At 40.9% G+C, this 10,002-nt stretch overlaps 1 long non-coding RNA gene across 1 annotated transcript; it reads right to left on the minus strand.

Annotated features, from left to right (window-relative positions):
• Window positions 1–5,718: 5,718 nt before the first annotated feature.
• Window positions 5,719–9,677, minus strand: LOC140738121 (uncharacterized). Its single transcript, XR_012101314.1, has 5 exons — window positions 9,582–9,677; window positions 7,951–7,997; window positions 6,840–6,869; window positions 6,697–6,740; window positions 5,719–6,045 (listed from the first exon to the last, which is right to left on the minus strand). It is a non-coding gene; the product is annotated as an uncharacterized lncRNA (long non-coding RNA).
• Window positions 9,678–10,002: the final 325 nt, after the last annotated feature.

Here is a 10,002-nt window from a genome sequence, read left to right on the forward strand (position 1 = left end):
TTGATAACCAGCGCCTTCCAGCTATTCAAGTTCCTAACTTTTTCAAACTCTTACGCTTTAGAGGATGAGATCCGATATGAATTGCTATAGGAGCCTGTGAGGTTGCAACTAACAAAACATATTTTATCCATCGTGATCTGAGACGAACAAGTCAACGTTTCAAGTAGAAGCACTGCCATAAATAATGACTGAATTACCTCTTTACAGATACTGCCTGGTTGTTACGTATTCCAGGAGATTATAATAATTTGATTTCATACTTCCTGTATCTCCAATATTCAATTTTTTAAATTGCTTTGCCCCTTCCAGGAACATGATAACTAGAAGAGGGTTTGCTCACCGGTGTTCTGCGGTGATTGTGAGATCGTGATCGAAATAATTAAAAATCGTTTTATGAACTTCGCTTTCGCAGTGGTGGGCAGTGACCGAGCAGACACATAAGCAATCTCGGCAGAGGTCTCTCTGCCCGGTATGGCACTGCGCAGTATGACCGTGTTTATCTGTGGCTGAGTCTCTTCTCAGTTTTTGACGTAGACAGGCGAGGCCGTTGATGATTGGTGAGCGCTGTACTGCACGGTGGGGAGGACGGTGGCCTGATGATGAACGTGGTGCGTTTTCCGTGCATTCAATGCCCTCGCCGCTTTTCATGTTTTATTGGCTCCTGTGCTTTACAGACATGTCTGACAGTCCAGTGTGGCGATTTTTGAATTGTAATTCTCAGAGTCGTTTTTCTGCACTAGTGCAACAACAGGCATGCAAAGAAAAAATCTTTACAATTCATTTCATTGTAAACTCGCTGTCGACTGGTATGAACGTTGCAGAACTGGACTTCAATCGACAATAGACAATAGACATTAGACAATAGGTGCAGAAGTAGACCATTCGGCTCTTCGAGCCTGCACCGCCATTCCGAGATCATGGCTGTTCATCTACTATCAATACCCTGTTCCTGCCTTGTCCCCATATCCCTTGATTCCCCTATCCATAAGATACCTATCTAGCTCCTTCTTGAAAGCATCCAGAGAATTGGCCTCCACTGCTTTCCAAGGCAGTGCATTCCAGACACCCACAACTCTCTGGGAGAAGAAGTTTTTCCTTAACTCTGTCCTGTATGACCTACCCCTTATTCTCAAACCATGCCCTCTGGTGCTGGACTCTCCCAGCATCTGGAACATATTTCCTGCCTCTATCTTGTCCAATCCCTTAATAATCTTATATGTTGCAATCAGATCGCCTCTCAATCTCCTTAATTCCAGCGTGTACAAGCCCAGTCTCTCTAACCTCTCTGCCTAAGACAGTCAGGACATCCCAGGAATTAACCTCGTGAATCTATGCTGCACTTCCTCTACAGTCAGGATGTCCTTCCTTAACCCTGGAGACCAAAACTGTACACAATACTCCAGGTGTGGTCTCACCAGGGCCCTGTAAAAATGCAAAAGGATTTCCTTGCTCTTGTACTCAATTCCCTTTGTAATAAAGGGCTTCTTTCCATTAGCCTTCTTCACTGCCTGCTGCACTTGCTCATTCACCTTTAGGGAGTGGATCTCCTGATTCATCCATGGTTTCCGGTTCGGGAATTATCAGAATGACCTCTTTGGTACAACAGCACATATATTACGCACTTACTAACGAAATATGTGATGTTGAGGACATTCTTAGGATCAAAATAGGATTAATCATTACTGACATGTCGTGAAATTTGTCGTTTTCTCTCAGCAGAGCACTGCAACGTTTACAAATTACTATAAATTGCAAAACAAACAGTGCAAAAGACGAACAATGAGGTACTGGATTTCTGTGTACCAATGTCCTCAGCACCCAGTGTAATATGAGACATTGTATTTGGGTAACACGCTCTTGAAAGTAGATCGGAATGACTACCTTTCAACTGGGCTACACTGACTACACTGGGCACTCGTCTTGGCCCTGATCTCATTCATCATGAAGACCCTTGAGAGGCTGGTCCTGGCTCACCTCCTACCTCTCGTCGGATTAGCCCTCGATGCCCTGTAGTTTTCCTGCCAGGAAAACATTAGAGTCGACGATACTGTCATCTACCTGCTGAACAGAGCCTACTCCCATTTGGATCAGCAGCAGAGTACTGTGAGGATCATGTTTTTTGATTTCTCAAGTGCCTTCAAAGCCATACGGCCCTCATTGCTGGGTGATAAGCTGCGTTCACTACAAGATAGCACTTCCATTGTATCCTGGATAATGTACTACAGTACCTGCCTGGTAGAACACAGTTTGTGAGGCTTCACAGATGTGTGTTAAATATGGGTATAACAGCACTGGGTCCCCACGGTGGATTGTATTGGTTCCCTTCCTGTTCATCCTGTATACCTCAGGCTTTAAATATGACACTGAATAATGTCATCTGCAGAAATTCTCTGATAACGCAGCGTTAGCTGAGTGTATAAAGGGAAGACGGAAGGATGAATACATGGCCCTGTTGGAGGGCGTTGTCGAATGGTGGAAGCTGAGTCATCTGCAGCTCAACAACAGTGAGATGAAGGAGATGGTGATGCGCTTTACGATGACCAAGCCTGCAATTCTCCCTATTACAATTGATGGTGAGGATGTAGGTGTGCTGAGGAACTACAAGTACCTGGGAATGCACCTGGATGGCAGACCTAAGTGGAACATCAACACAGAGGCTACATACAAGAAGAACCAAAGGCGCCTCTATTTCCTGAGGGTCCTTTGGAGTATGCAGGCCCCTCCTTCACATGTTCTTCCAGGACAATCTTCTATTTGATGGTGTGCGAGGGCAATGGCATCAACACGGGTCATTCTACAGGCTTATTAAACGGATGTGAAAGGCTGACAATGTTATAGGAGACAAACTGGAGATACTGCAGACCGTAATAGAATAAATTGAATTTGCAAATATGGTACATCTTATATTTAATGTAAATTATTTTTTATTCTTTCTAACTTGTCTTCTAATATTTTTATAGATGTGCATTTGTAATACTACCATGACATTGTAAGTCTCTTTGGGATTAATTAAGAATCCATCTACCAATTTTTGATGCTGGACTGGTTCATGTCAGCGGCTGAGGCGAAGTGGGCCTGATGTATCCTGTTTCAAGGCGTAGACCTCGAAGTATATAGTTTATTTTGTGCATACTTGATGTCTACCTAGGGTAGGATGTAGACCGCTAGTAGGATAGCTGAAGTGTGCTTCCATGGTCGTTAGCAGGGGCAGCAATTAATCATTAGATAGTCCAGGCTGGAAAAGCAGTAACTCACCAGGAATGTCACGCTTGGTGATTACATGGAGATGATGCTTTCAGAGTCCAATCTCTCTTTCCTTGGAACACTACAAATCAAATTGTCTCCCCTTCTGCTCTGTGGTCTGAAATGGATCCATCCAGTTCATCCATACCTATCTATAGAATGGGTAGCTGGGTTTATAATGCAGCCTACATCAGAATGATACCACCCTGTGCCCTTGTAATGCCTCCAGTCTTTACCACATCCTCTGGCAGTTCGTCACATTTAACCACTACCCTCTTTGTGAGCAAAAGCAGCTTTCATTGAATTCCACTCAATACCTCTCCCCTCCACAAAAGCCGATACCCTTCAGTACGAGATACATCTGTCTGTGGAGAAAGACTATTCACAGGTATCACTCATAAGTTTATAATCCCTATAGGGTCTTCCCTCAGCTATTTGCCTATGTGAACATTCAGCCACCCCCGATAAATACATTTGTGTTCCAGAAAATATTCTGTAAAAACTTTTCAAAATATTGGCGGCATTAAAAGTGTTACTTGAGTTGCATGTGTTCGAGATATTTGGAGGGAATCTGGCCAAACAATTGCAAACTGGCTTTGGTGAACACTTTGATCGGCATAGAACAGCTCGGCCAAAGGGCCTGCTGCGGTGCTATACTCCTTTGAACCACAAGGTTAGGAGCAGAATTAAGAAGATTTTAAAAGCTTCACAATCACCCAAGTTCCCACTCACTTTTACCACCTTATATGCCTTTCCCCTGGCTTATATACAGTCCTTAATTTTCTTTGTTGGCCACTGTTACTTACCACTACCATCTAAGAACTTCTTCTGTGGGACGTACCTATCTTTCGCCTTGTGATCTATTCCCAGAAATACCAGCCATCTCTGCTGTGCCATCATTCCCACCAATATCCTTCTCCCATCCACCTAGGCAAACTCCTCTCTCAGGCCTCTGTAATTCCCTGTTAGCCGTTGTGATGCCGATACATGTGAGTTATGCGTCTCCCTCTCAAAGCGGAGTATAAATTCAATCACATTATGATCACTGCCTTCTAAGGGTTCCTTTACGATAAGCTCCCTGATAAGATCTGGGTTATTACACAACACCCAATGAAAAATACCCTTTCCCCGAGTAGGCTCAAGTTCAAGCTGCTCTAAAAATCCATCTCATAGGCATTCAACAAATTCACTCTCTTGCAATTCCACACCAACCTGATTATCCCAATCCCGTTGAATATTGAAGTTCCCCCATTACAATTATGTGATCACTCTTATTACATGCCTTTTCCAGCTCCCTTTGCAATCTCAACCCAACATCTTGGCAACTATTTGGAGGCATATATATGGTTGTCATAATGGTTTTTTCACCTTGAAATATTGTAACTCCACTCACCAACATTGAACATTTTCTGAGTCTATGTTATGGCTCAGGAGTCATATGCTGTTTTGATTCTATAACTGCTTAAGTTGTTTTCTCCTCACCACTATAACTGGACATGTCTCTGAATTCAGGATACTTGTGTTGTGTCCATGCTTGCCATCATTAGAACAGTAGGGGTGGTGATTATGCAAGATTAAAATGACAGATGACTCGAAGCTCAGTTTTATTGTTGTGGAGTAAACGACACAATTTTGTTCTCCACGGTGACTTCTTACCCTGCCAAACGGATCAAGCAGTTATCATTTTTATTTCAAATTTCTAATTACCTGTTGCTTGTTTTCAGTTATTTTCATCGGGATGCCATACATTTCGATCCAGGTACCCAGTTTTCTTCATGTAGACCTGTTACCCTTCTCTTTGAGTTTCTTTAATATCTGTACAGTGCTACACTTGAGTACAGTAGAATCAGAGTGTGGAAAAGCGTGTTGCTTGTATTGCACACACATAATGTACAGACGAATTAAGGAAAACATGGTCATTTATATTTTATTTGCTGCTACAATACGAGTAAAACACATGCGCGTGGTTGTTATTGGCAATTACATAGTCAAATTAACATATTATCAAACTAAGAGATTCACATGTTTGTTGAAGTGGCTGTACTCTGCCACTGATTTCAAGAGCCCCAGTATTCTTGCAACATGTTATGCTAGCAGAGATGAATTGCATGCCGAGCAACGTAGTGGGAACTTTAGGGAGAGGAGTTGTTGTGTTTTATAGCGAGTTCAAGCAGGCTACACAGTGATTCCTCAAGAGTGGGCATCAGTGTGGACTCACGCGGCAAGGCTTACTTTACTGTTGCCATGGGCAAATATTGACACCATTTTTCAAATATGCAATATGCTCTACTGCATATAAGATTGTATGACTGTGCATCTTTTATTTTGCATCTTACACATAAGAGAAGAAAATTGAAAAGTGGCAAGTAACAAATGGCGTGTGTCCAATTAAGGAACCATTGCCCCAAACTGATTACCATTTAGAAGTCAAAGCGTTGGGCACCTTATTTTGGCAAAGATCAACAGGACCAGTGATAACAGATGATGGACCCATTGAAAATGGGCTGCTCTAAAGTCCAGATCTGACAGAAAGCTCAGAAGTTGAATCCGGCAGGTTGTTGAGCTAGGTGGCATTGTGCCACGTGAAGATGAAAATGTACCAACGACTTTCAATATCGGCATCTTGCCATATCAGGAGTTGATAAAGATAATGCCTTTCAACTTGGGCAATTGGAGTTGGTATAACTCGGCAATTCATGTTAAAGAAGAAGCCAGAGGATTCGATGCAATGTCCCAATCTATGGGCAGAAAACCTTCTACGGAAAATGATTCATATTTCTTAGAAGCACACATGCATCTTACCTGAAAGGAAGAAAAGAGTTATTGGCGTGGTTGCATAGGGGATGCAGGGGTCGGTGTGCACTTTCTCGATGTTGGCATGGGTTCTGAGCGTCTTCGGCTGGAGTTCTAATGATGTTGGGTGGGGAACTGTGTTCAGCGGCGTTTGGTGTGGGCAGTATTTGTGTTTTAATAGGTTTGGAGCTGCAACGTGTACCATACTTAGTATGTATCAGATTTTATTTACGGAAGCATTTCAATGGATATTGGCGCTCTGTTCCACATTACAAATTATTTCCTTTAACTATCAAAACACCGTTGGTGTTTTGAAACTGCACCTGTTGTTCCAATTTCATGTTCCCGACCTGTACATAATGACCCACCATATCATTAAGCTCATATAGCAGGACTAAGATACAAATAAATAACAAGGCTGACTGAAAAGATCTATTGATAGATGGACAGATAGACGCTTACACTAGCACAGGAATTCATCTCTCCCCCTCACAAACACAAGATTTCAGGCGGGCAGAGAGGTGACCATACACGGATAGCAAGGTATCGGACAATACAATACAGATTGTGATTAAAAGATGGAAAGGTAGACAAACAGATATACAGATAGCAAGAATTATGACTGGTAGATAAATGGATAGATAGATAGAATATAATTACCTCTTTAGTTGGCTGTATACTGATTGCTCCTCCAATTTCAGACCCTGTGGAGAAGGGACAGGAATTGAGTATCCTCAATAACAAGACAATTCGGAATTAAATTAAGGTTTACTGGAAGCTGCCTGTCTACTGAGTAAGCTTACCATATAAGTGGAATCCATATCAGCCGCATCCTGAAAAAGAACACAATAAAACATGAATAAACTGGTGAAGGAGAAGAAAACTGTCTTAAACAATAGGATATGAATTTGAAAATGCCACCACAGAAAATATTCTCAAATATACTACTATAATTGCAAATAAGTTTCTTTAACAACATGGAAGGGCAGTACAATGGTGCAGCTGAAAGACCTGCTGTCTCGCAGATCCCTCTGTGTAAATTTCAGTTCTATCCTCTGGATATAGTTGTGTGGAATTTACATATTTTTCTTTGATCTTGTAGGATTTCCACTGCTGTTCTGCTTTTCCCCTCCACATTCAAAGAATGGATACGTTAGTACGTTAACTTGAGAAAACAAAACTACTTCTTCTATAGCTGTGTGGTAGAACTTCAGGTATGTTGGGATGAGAAAGAGGCAATGAAGTTGTGAACAGCTTTAAGCAGTTGGCATAGACTCGATGGCCAATTTTGGTTCTTTCTGCTTCATGCGGAATTATGGAAGTCTTATTCTGCAAAAAAAACTTCAAGCTTATTGCAGTCAGTCACTACATCAAGTAGTCTGCAAAGGCAGAGACGTCCTTCAGTCTACTGGACTGTCATCAACTACCTATTTATTTCTGTTCTATATGAATCCCATTAACAAAATGTAGTTATCTCATTATTTCGCTCTCATTGCCTCTTTGGTACAAATATGCATGAACACAGCAGTAGCAGTAGCTAGATCTCCGAAAAGCTTTCACATGTTGCGACGTAAGACAAAAGAAGAGTTTCTGAGGTTAAATGCAGGTGGGCAAAGAGAACATGAAAATTCCAAGTCGTCTGTGGCCGAGGTCAGGATTCATCCCTGGTGTAAGCTGCTGTGGGATGGTGCTCACTAGCTGTTGGACTGTGCCACAGCTGCGTGCACAACTGTATTAATATGTAACCAATAGACTGATTAATTGATAGCAAATGCACCAAGATGTGGAAAACTATAGAAACAAAATAGCTATCTGAACTTTAGTAATCTCATATTCAAGAATATTCGATACACAGTTACTCAGCTCAATGGCAAAGTCAGAATCACAGACCAATATGTTATACATTGGACTTACTGGCTCAGTATTTTTTCTTTGAGGGAGTACGTTGACGTAGGGACCCTCTGCAAAGGTAAAGTGGGATAAATACATCATTACAAATACCATCTAAAAACAGAAAAGAAATGTCTTTATTTATTAACTGAAGCCTCGACTGTTGCCCAGACACCCTGCAGTAGCCAAACTGGAGAACAGAGTAAATATGAATAAATTTTTTCGCTTGTAAGAAATGTGCTGCAGCAATCATGGCAAATTTAAATCATTATGTAGATTGGGCAAATGTCATTAACAAGATTAAAGTTGGCACGTAGAATATATTCAACAGAAACCGGCTAGATGGATATTTAAAATCTGGTACCACATGTTGGTGAAGATTTCATACATGATACTACACTAATATTTCCATAATAATAATCTTCATAATAATCTTAAAACATGAGAGATGGAATATTGACATCGATAAATCATTGTATCAGCCAGGTGTAAAAAGTGTGCATGTGGAAGGAGAGAGAAACAGAAAATGGAAGATAGAATAATTAAATAACTTTTTATGGAAGAGGTGGAGGTGACTTCTGCAGAAGGACTGCCCTTCCAACTCTGGCTATTTCTTGACCAACAGAAGTGTTGGAAGTTTACGTGTAAAAATGTGCTTGTTAACATCTGGATGCATTTGTTATTGACAATCTGCAACCATTGTTATCGCCTCGCGTCAGCAACAATTAAATATTGTACCGGAAGGCCCTTCATATTGTTAGATAAGATGGACATGAAGATCTCTAGACCAACTGACAGGAAATTAGAGATATTAGTGAGCATGAATTTATCATAGACAGTAAATTAGTCCAGGTTAAACATATCTGAATTAACAGGTGGACAGGTAATCTGTAATTAGATGCATTCATGTGCAGACAATTTCTCCCATAGATGGCTTTATAATGCAATTATCTGGATGTTTGCAATGTGGCTAAATAATTAGAAAGGTAAACATGGTGTGAGGGGAGAAGGGAAGTAAAAGTGCAAAGTGGAAGGAATAATTTTTTATTATTATTATTATTATTATTATTATTATTATTATTATTATTATTATTGTTGTTGTTGTTGTTGTTGTTGTTGTTGTTGAGAGAGAGCATAAAATAGGACCTTTCGGCTCTTCAAGCCATGGTGCACAGCAAGCCCTTAATTTAACCCTTGCCTAAGTTTGGCACAATTTACACTGACCAATTAACTTGCCAACTGGTAGAAACCCCACGCAGACATGGGGAGAAGGTACAAACTCTTTAAAGGCAGCAAGCAGAATTTATTCTGGGCCGTCTGTACTATAATGCATTCTGCTAACCACTATGCTGCCATGCCACCCCAGCTGAAATCTCCATGAAACAAGAGGAGAAGTATGCCAGGAAAATATGCTCTTTCTACTGTGATCTTCCATGTAAAACAGAAAAAAACAATAAGAATTTGACAACCAATCAAGTGTTTGACCATAAAACAAGCCTCTCACACAATCATGATGTTCATATCAGACTGAATTCGGAATGCACAATATTTTGTAAAGTAAATGACAACACAACAATTACAACAGAACAGCTTATGTGAACTGCGTTAATGCCTGCTTCGCTTATCAGATTTATAATCTTATTTGACACTATTACCTTTTGATTGGCAACGTTTCTTGATGAAGCAAGTAATGAGAATCAGAGTTAGAAGAAATACCACCAAACCAGTCAAAACTCCCCCAATGATTAAGCCTCTCTTTGAGTTGTTGAATGAATCTGTGAAGACATCATGTAATACATTTAGAATTGGAACATGTACATTCAAGGTGCATAGGGGAGATTTTAATGAGCCGACTGCATTTGCAGGCTGTGTATACCTTTGAGGTCACGCATCAACAGAGTGATGTTAACTCAGTTCGAAACAAAGCTCTCCCAGAGGCAGTGGACTTCTCCAGTAGGCGATGATTTAAAAAGTCCAATGTCCATGATGTCCCTACTACTGTAAACAGGACTTTGACCAATAATGGTAATTTTGCCAATTTCTATTCACATCATCCAGTCCCCCTGTGTTCTCACT

This window comes from Hemitrygon akajei, chromosome 1 (assembly GCF_048418815.1).
Source record: "Hemitrygon akajei chromosome 1, sHemAka1.3, whole genome shotgun sequence".
NCBI classification, from domain to species: domain Eukaryota; kingdom Metazoa; phylum Chordata; class Chondrichthyes; order Myliobatiformes; family Dasyatidae; genus Hemitrygon; species Hemitrygon akajei.